This window comes from Cinclus cinclus, chromosome 1, assembly GCF_963662255.1.
Source record: "Cinclus cinclus chromosome 1, bCinCin1.1, whole genome shotgun sequence".
In the NCBI taxonomy this organism is placed as follows: domain Eukaryota; kingdom Metazoa; phylum Chordata; class Aves; order Passeriformes; family Cinclidae; genus Cinclus; species Cinclus cinclus.
This window is the reverse complement of record NC_085046.1, coordinates 79297048-79316104: the sequence shown is the minus strand read 5'-3', so window position 1 is coordinate 79316104 and position 19057 is coordinate 79297048.

Genomic DNA, 19057 nt, shown 5'->3' with positions numbered 1-19057 from the left:
CTCTGTATTATGTGACAGAAATGAATTCATTGATTATTATTGAACTGCGTTGGTAGGAACCTTCAGCTTGTCCTGGTAGATAAATTGGCTTACTGCATCTTCAGAAGTTCTTCTTCCTTATAGTTATTGCTGGTTTACTGGGAGAAAATGTTTTTCAATTACAGTATAAATTATGTAATTTAAAATATAGATGTACAGGATATGTATTAAAAGAGCTTAAGTAGCTATGTTTTCAAGAGAATGTTTGATGTTGAATCACTATGTCCTCTTTAAAATAACTAAATTTATAATTCTGGCTGTGAGGAATTACAGTTCACAGCAAAGGTATAGAAGTTTTTAGGTCAAACAAAAAAATAGCAATAATTGCAGGAAGATATAATTTCAAACCCAAGGTTTTTCCTATGAATTAATAAGCAAAGCAAATAGAATATGGAATTTCCAGGTGAATTTAGACTTGAAAAAAATGCTTGAGCTCAGTAAGATATCATCACATTCCCCCCCTTAGTCTGAATCATTGTTGCTGGAAACTGTTGTCATTGGTAGGGGTTCTCTAACTGTTTAGGGGTTGGTTTTGTGCTGGTTTGTGAGTAGTCTGCATTGAGTCAGGAAAGCAAAACAATTATATCTCATATTAAAGCTCTGTGTATTGATTTCATCTTAGAAAATGTAAATTTTCTTCCTAGTACAATCCTAATACAATGCTGCATTTTGGATTTATTATGAGAACAATGTTGATAACACACTGATGTTTGGGAGGTTCCTGAGCAGTGTTAACCTTGAGTCAAGGACTCTTCTGTTTGATATGCTCTGCCAGTGAGCAGATGCACAAAAATCTGGGAGGGACCATGGCCAGGACAGCTGACCGAAACTGGCCAAAGGGATATCCCATACCAGAGAATGTCATGCCATCCCATATAAACTGGGCTGTTGGCTTGAGCTGTTGGATGCTGCCTGGAGACAGAATGGGCATCAGCCAGCATATGGTGAGCAATGATATTGTTCATTGCTCGTTTGTCTCCGGTGTTATTTCTATCTTTCACTTTCATTAAAATTATTATTATTATTGTAAATGTTATCTTTAGCACTCACTATTACTGTTGTTGTTATATTAACATTGGTGGTGGTAATGTGTTTTATTTTTTTTTCATTATTAAGCTGTTATTATCTCAAAGTTTACTTTCTTTTACTTTGATTCTCATCCCTGCTGATGTCAGAGGGAAAATGTAAAAGACCAGCCAAGTGGCATTTATTTGTTGGCTGGGTTAAACTGCAACAAGCTAAAAGCACCAGATATGAAAAGTAAGAGGAAGTTCTCTAGCTCTAACCAGACCTAGGAAAAGAAAATGAAACTTCTTAAAAGTGCAATCAGTACTCTCCTTCTAGAGATTTTTTTTTTTTTTTAAGTTATAGGAAATAACTTAAAAAGAGGAGAAAAATCCCAAACCCCCATTACAACAAAAACAGCTGTTGATAGATTTAGCTGCACTGGATGAACTGATGAATCTGTGTGATATCATTGAAACATTACTGAATTATATACCCATAACAATGGTAAATGAATTTGCCCATTTCCCCACTCAGATCTCAAATTTAATCACAAATTTGAAATCCTTTAAAGGCAATACAGTAAGTGGCATGCCCAAATGAAATTTGTATTTAGCACTACTGAAATGGCAACATGCTCCAGAGTGAGTCATTCACAGTTATTTAAGAAACAACACAAATAATTTTGCACTTTTTTTTACTTACTATCACACTTTTAACAAGAGTTCTGCTTTGCAAGTTCTAAAATACATAACTTTTTGAGTTCTAGGTTTTAGGTAGAATTTTGTGCTTTAATAAAAAAATTGTAGCTTAGTTCTTCCCTTGTGTGACACAATAGATCTGCGGGCAGAAGTACATTCTTTCTGTAGTGGAACAGTTTAATTTAATGCTTAACTCATTCTTGAAGCACCCATAGGGCAACCTATTCTCAAGCTACTTTTAAGAGTATACATGAACAAAAACTTTGCCTTTCTCAGCTTTTTGAGTAAAACATTAGAGCCTATGGCTGTTGCCATTCCCATGATGTTCTACTGCCCCATTTGAGCAAGCCTGAACTTTGAGTGTGATGGGAACTAATTAAAAACAGAATAGTTATAAAAGCCCTTGGTGGCATTAAAATACTTTCATTTCCTTGTATACAAAGCAAGAGTTTTAAAATTAGGAATGGTGTCCATCTTTTCATTTCTGACACACAAAGACAACCACTTCAAATTTTATAGACAAATGTGCACTGCTCTATACTTAATTTATATTTTTTCATGACTGTGATCCCCATGTTGAGGGTCAGTGAATACTGCATAGTAAAATATTGATTTCTACATCTTCTTGCTAATTTTTTTGCATTAAGTGACTTGCTATTCAGTGACAATGCTGGGGATGATGAGTCTGATGCCAAAAATAGCATAAGAGCCTGTCTTGTCATTTGCAACTAAAAAGTCAAGTTAGAAAAGGAACAATGAATAGGTAGGTCTAGATGGCCTTTTTTGGATGTTTTCTATTATTTTACACTTCTAGAATTACCCAGTGTTCTTCACTGGTCATATTTTTCATAAAGCACTAAGTGTAAGTACTTCCTGGGTTTGATTTTCTTCTTTTCCTAAATTATTTTCTGGGGTTTTTTCCCCCATCAGAAGACTTTATTGTTCATTCGGTCCTGATCTTTGAAAAGATATTCCTCTTTAAATCATATCTCATTCTTGATTCCTTTTAAAATAGGTTTGGGATTTTTTTCTGCCACCTAGGAATGTTTGATGTTGTTATTTTTTCCCTAATATATTATATAAAAGTGTATTTCTCCTACCCAAGGGAAGTTACATAACTGAAGGGGCTTTGTTTACTCTATTTGTAATTCTATATTTGAGATTATATTCAACTCTTTTATATTGTGTCCTGATCATGGAATGTAAGGACACTTTAGAACTCTAAAGAAACCTTTGTAGAACTCAAAAAGGGATGGTTAAATTCTATTCATTGTGCTGTCAGGGAATTGAGATGCCACCACCTTTATATGTGGCAATGGACATTATGCCCTGTTCTGAATGGTGTTCTAAAGCCATCCCAATAATTACTTTAATACAGGATAATTTTGTAAGAAAAATAAGAGGAAATGTGTACAGGAAAAACATGGGAAAAAGCAAAGAAATTATGTCCCTGAACATATGTTAAATTTTTAACTTGCCCAGGCAGCTGTCCATTGGAAAAAACTCCTACAAACTGCATAAAAATTCAAAGTCTTAAACAAAACTTAAATTATTTTTAACTTTTTGGTATGATTCCTTGCCCAAGGGTGAATTTCATCCTTGCACACACATTGCAAATCTAGCTGTTCACTTTTGTCTGTAAAAAGCATTTTGAGACTATATACTCATTGTCTAGTACAGTAAGATACAGTTGAATGCATAATTGAAAATTCTCACTCCTGAAATACTAAAAAAGATTTAAATTCATAGGTTCAAATCCTCTAATCACTATGTGAATCACTATATTATTTCATTAGGATATACAAATGAGATGGACACACTGCTTTGGGCATGTTTTGTTGGTATTTCTGGTATTTTATCAGAATGATGTTTATGCTTTGTGTCATATTTCTAGGTGAATTCTTTGTAGTGCATGCACCTTGAATGTAATTGCTCCAGTTTGCTTCTCTGGAGTACCATTTCTCTTTCCCTTGTCTGTTTACATCAGTTCAGATGTTGAATACCCACAGGCAAGGAACCAGACTTCCTACATGATTATTATTTAGTGTTATATGGATTAGTTCTTTCACAAGTATCGTGCATTTTCTGTGCATGTTATTGGGAACGTTTCCAAAAATCTGATCAGCTGTGTTTGGGGAGTTAACTGGAAGATGGATACTTATTTTCAAAGGTAACGAAGACCTTAGATTATCACTGAAACAAATTTATCTCAGTAAAAATTGAATTCAGCTGATAGGGTTTTGCCAACATTTAACAAAGTGCCTTGTCTTTATTTCTAACCTTGTAGATCGGTAGCAAAAGTCCTTGGCAGCCTATATTTTGGCATGGTGCCTGTCCTCTCTGGTCCCAGCAGTTTGCAAGATCCAATCTTTCATTAGATATAATAATAAAATATATTTGAAAGTGAATAGCCTATATGCTTGGGTCCTACTGTATGAGGCAGTAAGTTTTCCCTTTATGCTATAAGCCCTGCCTTCTGCTGCTCGGTGTTTATGGTATGAAGAAGCAGCACACCCATTTCAATTTCAGTACTGCCCAAACAGCCTGCTGAGTCAGAGCACACTGCAGATTATTCTCAAGGCATAGAGATTTTTGTTCTGTGCCTGTTTGATTTCAGTGCCTTCTCTGAAAACTCACTTCAATCTTATGTCACCACCGAGGTCACTCTTCATTTTTCAATTAATGTTCCTGTGGTTCATACTTGCTTAGAGAGGGTCACATGCCCGCAAAGTTTAACAGCTTCCTCTGCCTCAAATCCTCTCAAATGAAAGCAAAAGTGAAAACTCAGCTTCTAGAGATCCGTGGCCAAGGAACAGAGGAAGCCTTTTGCCAAGTTTTACTCCTCCAAAGAACTCTAATATCCTCGGGAACATCAGCTCCAGGGTCCTTGGCAAAAGACATCTTCCTCTTGCCTTCTCCAGATATCACCAGCAATAATGAGACTTCCTGTCACTCCACAGCTGTCTTTAAGTCTTCTTAGCTGTTCAAGCTCAGCCTGAAATCCCCTCTATTGCTACTATACTTTGCTAAATTTTAGATGATGGTCTGCAAAATCAGAGCCTTGCAGCTCTCCAGCAGCACCAGTTCATCAAGCTTTGACTTTTTTTGGCATAACATTTTAGAATGCTCAGTTTGTACAAATCTGTGTTGATTACACATGCAGGAGAGCAGAGATAGAAGAAACCTGGTCGTCAAGCTAAGACAGTGGCTACTGAGGACACCAGAGCTCTGTGTTTTACTCTGTAGTTAACTAAAGTGATCTGTTTTGCCCTCTTACCATAGCTTGCAATGGACAAGCATCAGCACATAAACATTTATATGTATTAGACGAAAAAAAAAGTTAATTATTCGGCAAATGTGAATAACCAATAGCTTCTTATAGGGAACAGTGGTATATTTTAGCATTAGCATCTGCAGTTATAATGTTGAATGCACTTATCTACTCTTCAAAAATCAAAGAAGTTGACTACCTAACATAAAGCAATATTTTATTTCACCACCATGGAAGCCTGGAAACCATTTTTTTTATTCTAGGCTGAAAATTATTATTTTGAGTTGTGCAAATCTTACCATGAAATATTTATTCCACTTTCTCTGAAAGGGCGGACAAGGTCTGAATTTTGGTTTCATTCACTCTTCTAAAGTTATCAACACACTTGTCTTCTTTCTGCTTTCAATCTCACAATTCCTTTTTATTAAACAGCACTCTTTCTTTAAGTTAATTGGTTTTGTAGTGACAAACACAGAGATTCCAAATGTATCTCTAATACTTTATCTTTCGAGTAATAATATATGCAATACCTATGCAGAGTTTTTATAAATAAAAATTAACAAAATATAAGTTTCTGACTGGTGACAGCCAATTTAAAAGCAGAAGATTGATATATGTTTATGCAAAAAAAAAAGAAATCACAGAATCAAATAATGAAAAGTTCTTGTGATGAACAAAGTATTAGGATGATAAAGAAATTCAATTTCATGGATATAGCATTTAAAATTGTTCTCATGTATATTTTGGGTATATTCATAGGAAGACAGTGACTTTTTCAGTTTAGCATAAGGAGCTATCTTTGTCTTGCAAAATAAATATCTGTTTTATAAATGCAGAAAAGACTCATAACATGGAGGGAGTGCTTATCAGAGGTTTGATAGCTTGACATAATCTCAAGCAGTACCTCAGAAATTTAAACTAATTTAATCATAAAATTATATTTTTCAGTGGAGATTGGTAAAAAAATCTTAACTAAGTAAAGGATCCTCTATTGTTAAAACCATTTATGGTAAAGCTGCTTTTGAAAAGTTAATCAATTTAACTTCTAGGGGGAAAAACACCAAAATCTCGGCATATCTGATGTAAACCTAGTGATAATGTTGATGAAGGAATAAACAAAATAGGATTTGAAGACTTTTTTAAAATAAAGTTTAGACAAGGAGGTATGTAAACAAGGTAGTCCAATAAAAAGAAACAGCATTTAAAAAAAAAAATCTAAGATGAGGATTACGAACCCTCCATCAAGCCATTGTAAATCAAGGATTAATAGATTTGTCATCTGGTGCAGGTGAAGGTTCTTCCACCAAGAGAAGTCTTGACAGGAATTCATGCATCTTTTCCATTTATGTGATAAACCTGTTCCTGGTACAACACATGAACCTGTAATGTGTGAGTAAAGGGCCTCAAAGTCATCTCTAAAGCACTTTTTGTTGTTATTGTTGGACAAATTATGAATAAAGCAATTAAACTTTCTTAATGAACATGCATCTTTATCCAGGAGTGACTGCAGGACTTATTAAGATGGAATGAGACTTAAACAATTTTCAAAAGATGTATATTATATAACATATATCCTTATATATATTTATTAAACAAGCCATACTTCTCTTGGCCTTTCTTTTGTTCCTGATTTGTAAAATAAAGTTAGGCAATAATTTGTAATGTTTCCTAGGTTGGTAACAGGAGTAACAGTTAAGGTTTAGATGATCTGACATGTAATATGGCCCAGTATAATTCATATTAATGGACAGCAGAGGGCTAGCAGACTCAAGAAAATTGCTTGAGTGGAAACAAATGTGACAATGGCATCTGGCACCCCAAACCCGTTTATAGGGTTCTCAGATGTGTGCTCTTCATGCACAAAGAGAATATTCTTACTGGAGAAGTGAAACTGAATTCATATTTGTAATACTGAAAAACTGACAACAGGCATACTGTGAAATGTGTCTCATCAGTCTCTGGAAATATTTGATGTTCAACAGGTGAAAGCTAACATCAAGAAAGTAGTTCAACCCCTGTATGTCTTCATACAGAGTGATGGTAATAAATGCTTTTGACTGCAGGTTGGTTCAAAAGATAGATTCTGACTTAGCAATCTTGCATCAGTGACTTCTATTTCAAGCAGAGAATGTCTGGGACTAGGGACTTCAGTGCAGGCTTCAACTCATTTCATATAAACTCAGCACCCATGAATTGTACTCAATCATCCAGTGGTGAAATGTTGATGTATTTCCTCAGTGACATAACAGTTATGGGCGTATTCAGTGCTATTTCTGCTTTTTGCTGTTACCTAGGGTTACCTAGATAGCTTTCCCCTGATGTCCTGCCTACTCCTTTTGGTGTCTGACACAAAATGGGCATAACCTTGAGCAAATATGAAGCATCAAAAGTATTATCACATGGACTAGAGTTTATATTCATCCTGAGGTAAAACTTTACTGCCAATTTGAGGTACTTTTAACTAAAAGAGGAAGAAAATTTCACAGGACCCTGGAAGTAAGTAAGGATAAACAATTGATTTCATTGCTATTTTAACAAGCACTCTGGTAACTAAGGCTGCTACTGAAGAACTACAGAAAATCCAAAGTCTATTTTTATTTCCCAGTCTATTTTTATATTCCTGTATATACTGTTTAGACTCCTGGTGATAGTCTTGAAGGAAGTGCATGATTTTTTTTCTGGTAAAGCTGCTGCAACTTTCATGAGTATTTGGGTTTTAAGTCAAAAACAGAAAGTCATACAGTAATATGGTGATTAGGCACTCACTTTCTCCAGGTTTTCAAACTTATCTCAATATAATTCTGCACTCTTAAAAGACCAGAGAAAGGGAATGAGATTAGATGCCTCAAACTCCAACAGCAAGGTTTTGCTTTCAGCTGCCATAAACTCTTTTTTAATAGTTAATGTTAATCTCCTTCTTTGTCAGATAGTAAGAGTTAACTTAAATTGCACAAGTGACTTTTAGTACACTGTGACATAAATTTCTCTTCAGCAATGATTCACAAACTGTTTGCTAAAAAGCCAGTGATTAGATGTAAGAAAGTTAAAATATTTATAAGCAGGTAATTTCAGTTCCCAAATTCTTAATTTGTGGTAGGAGGGAAGAATCTGGATATAACTTCCACCTTTTCTCTTGGTTTAGAGAATTACAAGCATGAAAAATAAATATACACAGGTTTATAGGTTTACATCAATATATATAGTTATAAAGTATATACACATGTATGTGTGTGTGTAAATGTATTGTTAAATCATTGTGGAGTTCCTGGTGAGGCAGTGCCAGGTCATTAGCACACGTGGTATTACTGATTCATTCAGAGCTTTAGTCAGTGGTGATTTTCTGAGCACACATGTAATTAACTGCCTGCAAATTGTCTATAAACTCATTACTACTAAAACCTCTGTCTGCAAAAGCATTTTCATTGTTAAGTATTAGGAAACAAATTTTCAGAAGAACTAACAGTTATCACAGAAGTCACTAGTTTCCAGTCCATTTCTTACTTTCATAAATACAAACTTATAATAAAAAAAAAAAGAAAAAATGAAAGTAGTAAAATGAAGTATTGAAACAAATTCCAACTTTGCAAGAAGTTCAGATTGCATCTCGTATTAAGCGATATACTCTTCAATATAGTGTTTGAAGATGCTTGAACATTACAGAGATCAGTGAAATAAAAAAGATTTTAGAAAAACTCTGCAATTTTACTTTAACTGAGATACAGATTTGTTATGCTTTATGTGACTTAGCCTGTTGAGTTTTTTGGAAAAATTGTACTTATGATAAATAAAAACATTTAACTAGGAAAGCAAAAGCAAAAAAAGAAAGTATATAGTCTAAACAATATCACAAAGCCCTATTTTTGCATAAGCTTTTTCTCCATTCTCTTCAGAAATATTACACACATAATCTAACACATTTTTCTAGTTGCTTCACTTTTGAAATTATATATCTATTTCGTTCTCAGATGTTAAATTCTTTCTCCTTAAGGGTATTTAAATAAGAACACCTCCATCTCTTTTTGCACCAGGGCTTAAAATAAAATAAAAAAGGGGTCAAATTGCTAGATGACTTGTTCTCAGGGAGGCCTGAGCTGGCCTGGGTATCGAGAGGGCTGCTCTTTGGTGGACCTTTCAGCAGTTGTTGGAAACTGCAGCTTCTTCCTCATGTCTGCCAGCTGATTCCCATTCTTTTCTAGTAGTTATTCTCCAGTCCTGTCTACCAAATGACTTTTGATCATTTACAATTACTGGTCTTTGGATTATGACAATGATTATCCTTTTTTCAAATGTAGAGTTTAGTGACTAGTTGAAACCATTCTAAAGCCATGATGGTCTCAGGAGACGCAGCCCCTGTGTTGCAGCAGCTCTGGTGCTGTTACTGCAATAGTGAATCTTACAGGCTTGTTGGTCTAAGGAGCAACTCTACCAGAAAAGAAAGAAATCAGGGGCAGTTTTCAGGTGGATCATTAAAACAACACAAACCATCATGCAACTTACACTTGCCTTTATCTGTAAATGATAAAATAAAAGACACATGCTAAAAATCTCTTTTACGATTCATAGTACTCTTGTGATTTAATTGTCACTAAAATTGCACTTTAAAAATATAAATATAAACAGGAAATTATACATCTCTTAAGTAAAAATTATTTTTAGAATTTATCTCTTCTGTATATTCAGTTATATTTGGGATACCTGAAATAGTAATTAATAGCTTAAAATTGTTCCTCTAACAAGGAAAATTCTTCAATTAAAACTAAATTATTTTATGAATCTTTTATATCTACTCATTAGTGTTAAATCTTTAGTAATACATGTTGCACAATAATAGAATAATACTTAGAATTGCTCTTCAGGTTTATACCTTAACTTACAGCTCAGGAACATATTTCAAAATCCATCTGAGAGTTTTCAAGGAAACATTTTGTTTTCTGGAAAAAATATTAGTCCTACATCACCAACTGGCTTCAAACAAGGCTGACTTTGATATTCTGAGAAAAATGCAGACATAGAGTAATTTGTGAATAAACAACTTTTCACTATTCTTATATTTGAAAAAAAAAAGCATTTTTTTCTTTAAACTGTTGAAAACATTACTGCAAATTTTAAATAGTATTCTTCAGAAAGCATCATTTTAATTTGTGTCCATGTTTACCAAAATGAAATGGTATTGTACTCAAATTCACCTAATCATAACTTTTAAGTCTGATCTCATCTGGCAAGGAATTTCACATGCTCTCAAATGGAACATTTTCTAAATGCAGACACATTAGGAAAGCATTTTAATTATGTGTCTGAGATCACTCGTCTTCCCAGTATAGTATAATAAATCTGATTTACTCAAATCTAGAGTTAGCAAACGCCACTGTAACATGAGATATATGTAGAAACATGGTGACTACAGTTCTGTTTCAGGCCTAGACAGTGTTTTAAAAAATTCAGTAACTCATTTTCCTTCTCCTTAACATCTCTTCCTAAGTATGTGTCAGATAAGTCAAAATAAGAATCTTGTTCCATAAACTCACAGAACAGTATGGGCTGGGAAGTATTTTAAGGCTCACCTGGCTCCAACTGTCCCTAGGGACACCAACCACTAGACCAGATTGTTCAAAGCACCATCCAACTCAACAGCCTTGAGCATTTCCAGGGGTCATGTGTCAACAGCTTCTCTAGGCAACCTCTTCCAGTATCTCACCACCACCACAGTGAAGAGTTTCTTTCTAATATCTAATCTAAACCCACCTTCATTCAGGTTAAAGCCATTAAAACCTATCACTACAGGCCCTTGTGAAAAATCCCTCTTTAAGTCTCTTGTAGGCCTCCTTTAAGTAATGGAAAGCTGCTATTAGGTCTCATGAAACTTTCTTTCCTCCAGACTCAACAGCCTTTCCTAACAAGGGATGTACTTCAGCTCCCTGACCATTTTTATGGCCCTCCTCTGGACTCTCTCCAGCACATCCACATCTTTCTTGTGCTGGGGACCCCAGAGATGGATTCAGCACTCCAGGTAGGGTCTCACAAGATCAGAGGGGAAAGAAAGAATGCTCTTCATTACCCTGCTGGCCAGGCTGGTTCTGATGCAGTGCAGGACACAGAAGGCTGCAAGGACACATTGCCATGTGATGCCCAGCTTTTGTCCAGCAGAACCCCAAAGTCCTTCTCCTCAGGGCTGCTTTCAATCCATTCTCTGTCGAGTCTGTATTCCTGCTTGACCTGGAATGGTGCCGAACCTTGCATTTGGCCTTGCTGAACCTCATGATGACCACCCAGGCCCACATCTCAAGCCTGTCAAGAACTCTCTGGGTGTCTTTTCCTTCCCTCCAGCATGTTGACTGCACTATGCAACTTGGTGTATAAATCAAATTGAGGGATATAAAGAATAATATGAGAGTTAGAGCAGTCTTCAAAAGCTCATTAATGCCTGCTCAAAACTGTGAATCTGCCTTGTGAGCACTGCATAAGTGTGCATTTCACTATTAGTCATAGATAACGCACTTCTTGGCTCTGTTCTATGGGTCAGTTTTGCAGAGATAGTTTCTGTCCATGCATCTGTTTGTGAGAAAAGGTATTATTTGCCTGGTTTGGGTGTTTGGGGCTTTCCAAAAGGGAGTGCATTTAAGATCTTGCTATGAGACTCCACCCAATCAAAGAGTTTGAATTGCTACTGGGAGCTAATCTGGATCTAGTTTAAAATCTTAGTGACTATGGTTTATGGTTCCTGAAGAGTTAATAAGAGAATATCAGAACTATTCTCCTCTCTTATTTATATAACAACTTGACACCTTTACAAATTCATGAGCTGAAATTGCTCTTCACATATGCACAATATCTTATTTTTCATTCAGCACTGTTTCCATTTCCTAGTGACCTCTGTGACTTTGCTCACAGGTTGGAAAGTAGTGTAATGCATCATTTATGCTGCCTTCTACCTTTATTGACTGATGGCCTCCTTTGCTGTCAATCATTCCATTGAATTTTGTCAAAAAGAATGCGAAAAATTTGTTGCTGATTAAGTCTGAGGTGCATTCACCTGTAAACAAATGCTTGAGACAGAAATCAGAACAAATGGTTACCTAAGATCATTTCAGATATTGCAAAGACCTAATGGAAGTCAAATGCTGACATCCAATTGGCAAAGTGGAAAATCTAGTTTCCTTTTTTGATTGGAAAAAAACCAAAACACATTGTTGATAATTATTGAGAAGGCATTTTTTTCTTTAGAAAATGGTTCAGTTTCACAGTATGTGATGCACAGCCCTGTGTAAAAGATGCTCATATAAGGTTGTTACATGACATGACCAGAGCACCATCAGATTGCCAATCTCCTGTTCAAATCCAGAAGTGTTATATTCAAACACCAACTAGCCCATAATAGATACATGCCAGAGAACAGCAAGTTCACCAGGATTCACCAGGGAGTCAGGGCCAGGAACAGGACTGGAGATGGCACAATCGCAGTAAAAGTCAGGCCAAAAGTGGGAGCCCAAACCCAAGTTTAAATGGAGCTCCTGAGCCCATGGGGGAAAGGTATGAATGAAGGATCCCATGCAAGGCTGGTCAGAGTTTTTAAGACAGACAGTTTGTACATTGAGAACTAATATAATTTGAGGCATATTGAGTGTTTTGTATGTTTAATAGCATTCAAATTATCAAGAGTGAAAGTTAAATTTTAAAATCATTGAGTTTAGTATCACGGTACAGTAAGAATAACGAAGTGCTAGAAGTAGACATGTCTGTATTTGGTATTGCTTTGTAGAAGCTGATTATAGGCAATACCAAAACATTAAAGCAAACAGAATGAGGAATTTATACATAACCTCAATTATTAAAATAATTAAGAACTTTCATGTGAACTGGCCCAACCTTGTGTCCTCCTGATTTACAGCTTCTTACAGTGAAGTTGACCTCTTTTGAACTTTTGCAGAACATATATATATATATATATAGGGTCCAAATTCTTTGAAGATTTCCTGATGAAAAGGATCCAACCATAGGTTTTGAAAGAACATAAAATCTCTTGCATTGCTAGTGGTTCAAATTCAAGAAATTAATTCAAAAAATATTCCAGCTCCTCACATTGCATAAAACTGTGAATCATTTCAGTTATACAAAAAAAGGTGAAACTTTGTTCATATCCTAATACGACACTACCTTTAGAAAAAAAAAAAAAAAAGGAGGAAGGAAAGGGTTAGAATCTCTTACCTCCAATGTTCTCTAAGAAATTCCATCTGAATTTATTGGAAGCACATGCATTTAAATGCACGAAACCAGAGAATACTTGGAAGCAGATTGGGGTGCTCTTGAGCGAGATGAAGAAAAGGCTGCTCTAAGGAGAACTTCAGAAATAGGGGTCAGATATGCAGGAGAAAAAGGAAGTCTATTTTTTTTTTTTTAAGATTTAAGCATTGGATATTTCTTTATTTAAATATGTCATAGAAATTCTCGCTTAATATTTCCTCATTCTTGACTGCTATTTCTCCATTTATCCTAAAAGATTCTGTGATTTGACAGAAGATTTAATGAAACGGAAATTTCTGCCAATTTGTATTCCAATGTGGATTTGTGTGTTATGTTTCAGAAAAGCTTCATAATTAGCTGACTCCAGAAATGGTCACGTATTTGTCAAAAATCTGTATAATTCATGCATAATGCAGTCATGTATGGGATGGGTCAGGTACAACTTGAACATCTTTTAACTCAGCTAAACCAAAGGCTCTCTTGAGGATGACAGAGGTGGGGGAAGCAAGTAACAGACTAAATTTCTTTTCTCACCCCTCTCTGAAAACCAGATACAAAAACATTGTTGAGACGTTGATATGATTTTTTGATGAGTTGTAGAACATATTATAAACAATACATCTTAAATAAGATTTATTTGGAAAAAATGGCAGACTGGAATAACAGGAGCATATAAAGCCTTGCAATGCAAAACTGCCTAGGCTTATATCTCCTCAGCAAGGAATTCTAGTGGCACATGAGGAAATTGGTGATTTTCTCAGGTTGCCACAGGCCTCATTTTTTTCCTTTGTCCCTGCTGAGAGGACTGGTTTTATATCATATTCATCAGTATTTTCATAGTCAATCACCATCTTTCTCTGCTTTTCAAGAGCAATCATGCTAGCATAGATGGTGCTCCATTAGGCAGCCCTTCTCATTACATTTCCCTGTAGACATGCTGGGTTCTCATCTTGAAATGGCATCTGCCATCAGCTATGCCAAGATGCCAACAAAAAAAAAGGGGGAGATCACAAAGTGTGTTCACACTTTAACTAATACCTGAGACTGACTTTAGATCTTCTGTCTTGGAATAGATGATCATACAGAAGAAAAACTTTCATTTTGCAGCCTAAACGCTCATGAATGTACTGCATAAGGGCTATTTCAGAAAACAAAGGAACAACGCAAACAATGGAGTGATGTCTGCATGTCAGACAAAGAAATGTGAAGAAGAGGTGACCACAGTAAGACATCAGAACCATCTGTTCTTTTAGTTCTGAGCAAAGACTTCTGGATGAGCAAGCACACCTGAGATCCTTACCAGTAACAAAGGCTGTGTGTTATCAAATGGCAAAGGTGGGCTTTGTTTACAGCTGACTGGTCACAAAGGCATGCTACCTCAATATTCAGGATGCTACAGACAAATAAACTGTGTATTATTGGGCAAGAACGGAAACTGCCCAAGCTTAAAAGCTTATCACTTTGCTGTCTATAGCATTTTTTCTTTTTACTGGCTGATAATTATTGTGTCTATTTCTCTTCTACAGACAACTTTTCACTTGTTTTCATTGTGATGCTGATGTCCTTTTACCAAGCAAGAATAGTAATGAGAAGGGCATAACAACTATTCTAGCTTTTGTTATGTTGCCATGCAATAACTACTGGTCCTTGAACTGCTGGAAAGAGATGAAAAGAATTGTTAAAAAATACATTCATAGCAATTATGGAAAATCTAGATATCACCCCTCATTTCCACACAAATTTACAACAAAACAAAGGAACAAGATTTCAGTACTTCACATGTAAAGTTGTGCTGCTTTAGTTTGACAGAAACTGGATATTATCTTTTTTTTTTTTTTACTTTACCTACCAATAGAAAGTACCTGTAGATCCCATAGGAGAGCACTGTGATTATGTCACTGTACTTAAATTTACCTTCAAATCACTTCCTTTTCATTGATCTAAAAATTGGTTTTCTCATTCCTGTCAGGAAAAATAATCCACAAACAGCAGAGGCTTATGTCCAAAAAGGAGACAGGGGAGTCCTTTTTGCTTTATTCAAATAACGGGAGAGTCCATGGGGCATTCCCCTGGGATCTCTCAAATTTTTGGAGGACACAGCCTTCTTTTTATCCTATTTTCTCAGCTGCATTTCCCTCTCTCTTTCCCCATTGGCTGAGGTACTTGAGAGGCACAGACTTCCCAGAACACCTGATACCTAAGATTCCCCTCTAATGTATAACCCTCCATTTTAATTTTAAATTCTTATAGAATTCATAGTTTTCACCATTGCTTCTTTCATCTTTCAATATCCAATTTCATTTACCAGCAAACCTACAGTTTGTTTGTAAAGGTAAATATCTTTTTCCATTCATCAACCAGTGGAATCCATCCCATTGTTTATCTCTCAGTGCTAGTCTTATCTACCAGCAGATCCACAGCTTGATAGTAAAGACAAATCTGACATTCCTCTCATTCCCAATCTGTAAAATGGGAAGAGTACTATTTTACAATGCAGCTCTTCATGTCAAAAGCTCAACTAAAAAGGTGATATAGGTGATAAAATAATGTTTTAGGAAAAATCATTTTATGATGGAGAGAAAATATATAAATATGTTTAGTTCTCCGTGCACAACATCTGAGGAAAAAAGTCTTCTCCCTGGAAATTTTCAGCATTCTAATCAGCATTTAAATCCTGATGATATGCAATGTAGTTTTTTTCCCTTTGGTTGATGTAAATGTTTACAGTAAATAATGTGAAACTTTAATTAATATTCATGGAAACTAAGATTTACAAACATAATGGAAAAACATTTGTGATAAACTAAAATCTTAATAGTTACAATTCTAATTTATATAGTAGGCTTTATATGAGTTTCCCACAGTTCTTCACCAACAAATCATACAGACCTACAGGAAGGAAAAGTAATCCATCTCAAAAAAAGACATTTTGAAAAGACTTGTTGTCACTATGCTTGCAAAAATATTTAAAATATGAAAAAAATAATATTTACAGGAAGCAAGTGATACATTTAGGGTGCCAGCAGAGAAATGCTGTTTCAAATATTTTCTTTATTCAGTGGCTGAAGTAATAAATCACACAGTACGTGAATTGAAATAAAAAGAAATAATAAACATTACTGAAAACAAAATAGTAAGAAAAGAAAATATGAACATATTGCAAGCAGCATTTGGCATTGTTTGAAAATAACAGGGTATCTTTTGTTTTCTTATCAGCTTTGAAAAGTGTGCTGTCTGGCTCCATGTAGCTGCAGCTTCACTTTTTGGCAGTAGATGAATATGCTTTTGTTTTAAATCTCAATATCTTTAACACTGAACAGAACTATGGGTATGAAGGCAGAGAAGAAACAGTTTAGATACTCTGTATTTCATGAAACATGGAAAACTGACTATTTTATCCACATTAAATTTAAAATTTAAATTCTCTGTTTTCAATTGAATTGGAGTTTTGTTATTTGATTTTGACCAAAATATGCCTGTATGAATAAAAATATAAAAGTTTATTACATATTACAAAAAATGATCAAGATTTCTGGGAAAATACTTGGGTGAACTCTACAATGTCTGTGTTTAGAGGTCAATAACTTATTTTTGGTTTAGTCTATTATGTGAAGATTTTGTGTTGAAAAATAGTTGTAGTTAGGATGAAACTGTCAAGAACCTCTATAAACATAGAGGAAAATTAAAAGTTAGATGGGTTTTTTGTTAAGTTAATTGTCAAATCAGACTTGAATACTTATGTTAGGGGTTAATTTCTAATTAATTAACTTCACCCTTTCAGAGAGAAATAGAGGTAGTGTTCTCAAGCGTGGAGCTGGAGGGGAGGGATCATTTTACTGTGTCAGGTATCATATGGCTGTATGTATTTCCAGGGCAGGTAGCAGATGTGCATACTGTAGGTAAGTTGCAACTCTAACATTAAAATACCCCCAAAATTTTTGAGGCTAGAGCTAGTGGTCTGAATTAGCTCAGAGTCTGGAGAGATTCTTCAGGAGCTTTTACAGGTATTTAATCATCTCTTCTTTAAGGCAGCAACCCCAGTACTGTTGAGAAGCAGCACAGATGCACAGAGAGGATCATATTTGCACTTTGGATTGGCATAGAGGGACTGAGACCAAAGAAGAGGCCCCAGCTGGGGGCTGGTGGGAGGGTGGGAGGCATCAGGTGGGTGAAGGGTAAAGGATCCCACAGTCTGCCTTGCTCAGAGTTGCTCATCTACCATCCTCTGCCAAAGAAGTGCCTCCTTAAGCAGAGGCTCTGCTGGAAGCAAGAGGCAGATTGCAGTGGTGGGCAATTGCTACCAGAAAAATAGCAAGCTGGGCTTGTGATTGCAGAGGGAATTTCATGGTGACTGGCTTGCCAAGTGCACAAATGTGTCAGACCTTATGAAATGTCTCCACCAACTCCTAGGAAATAACAGAGGGGGTCTGAAAATGGTGTGCATGGGAATAAAAATAGCAGGGTGAAAGAGAGAGATGGAATAGATTTCAGAGTTTTAAGAATGTTTTAAGAGTATCAAAATCCCTAAAGTAAGGTTCTTTGTAATGCTCTCTGCAATTTCAGTGGTGCTGGAGATGGAGAAAGAGAGGCAAACTTTTAATGCTGGGCTGAGAAGCCAGTAGGAAGGATTAAGAGGTATCAGAAACTTCTAACATAATGGATGGTCATGCAGAAGAGATGTACTTCCACTGAATGACAAGTGGGTAAAGCTGCTACAATTTAATATCAAGAAAATTGAGAGTGAACTTTTAAATGAAAGAATAAGTCCAGAACAACACAGTGGTGGAGATGACATATCTATTATGGATTATGCTATGGAAATTTTTTAGTCTCTGTTAAAGCTAGAACACAGTCAAACTGAGTGTGATTTAAACTGGATACTGGGAAGAGAACCAAACCTGAAGAGTAACAATATAAAGTATAAGTTGTCAAATGAAGGAACATGAATAACAAAACAGCAAACATGCCAAAAACTTGATGGGAAGAGAACAATCTGTTGAACATCATTCAGTGGAATAAAATTAGCAGAAATGATCAAAAGAACACTGACTATTTGGCAGGATCAAATTATATGCACCCAAGATATACTTAAAATTCTCCTGGTACTTGAAGTACTTGGGAGATATGAAGGTACATTTTAAATTTATACCAGGTGAGATTCCAAAAAATTCAGGGTATCTGATATCTCAACAAGGCAAATTAGTATAGCCTATAATAATATAAAAATTAATAATCACAAACATAAATCTGACCATACACTGGGAAAGAGACAATGCAGATTCTTGAAGATACTCTGTGTCATAAACACACTATAGATGCTTGAAAGTTCAGCATGTGGGTAAAGGTATTCTGCCTGATTTATCCCACATGGGGTCCCACTAAGTTTCTGGTTCAATTTGTCATCCAAAGCTTTAAAGAACCTAATTAGTTACAGCATAAGAGATAAAGTCCTACACCTTATTTCATCATTTGGTTAAATGATGAAACAGAGGGTAGGAATGAATACTTTCTGCAGTAATCAATGGTGAATTTCACACAGGTCTGTGCTGGGACTTTTGCCATTCGATATATTAATAGATGACCTGGAACTGAAAGCCATTAGTGAAGTGGTAAAGTTTACTGCTGATAACAAGTTATTCAAGGCAGTAAAAATGAAGGTAGACTATGAAGGATTGCAGGAGGACCTGAGGAAGATGAACGAGTAGCCAATAAAAAGGCAGATGAAATTCAGAATAGATAAATGTCAAGCCATGTATAGGGGAATGAGCAGGTCTGCACACACAGCACACTGGGCCCTGAATTG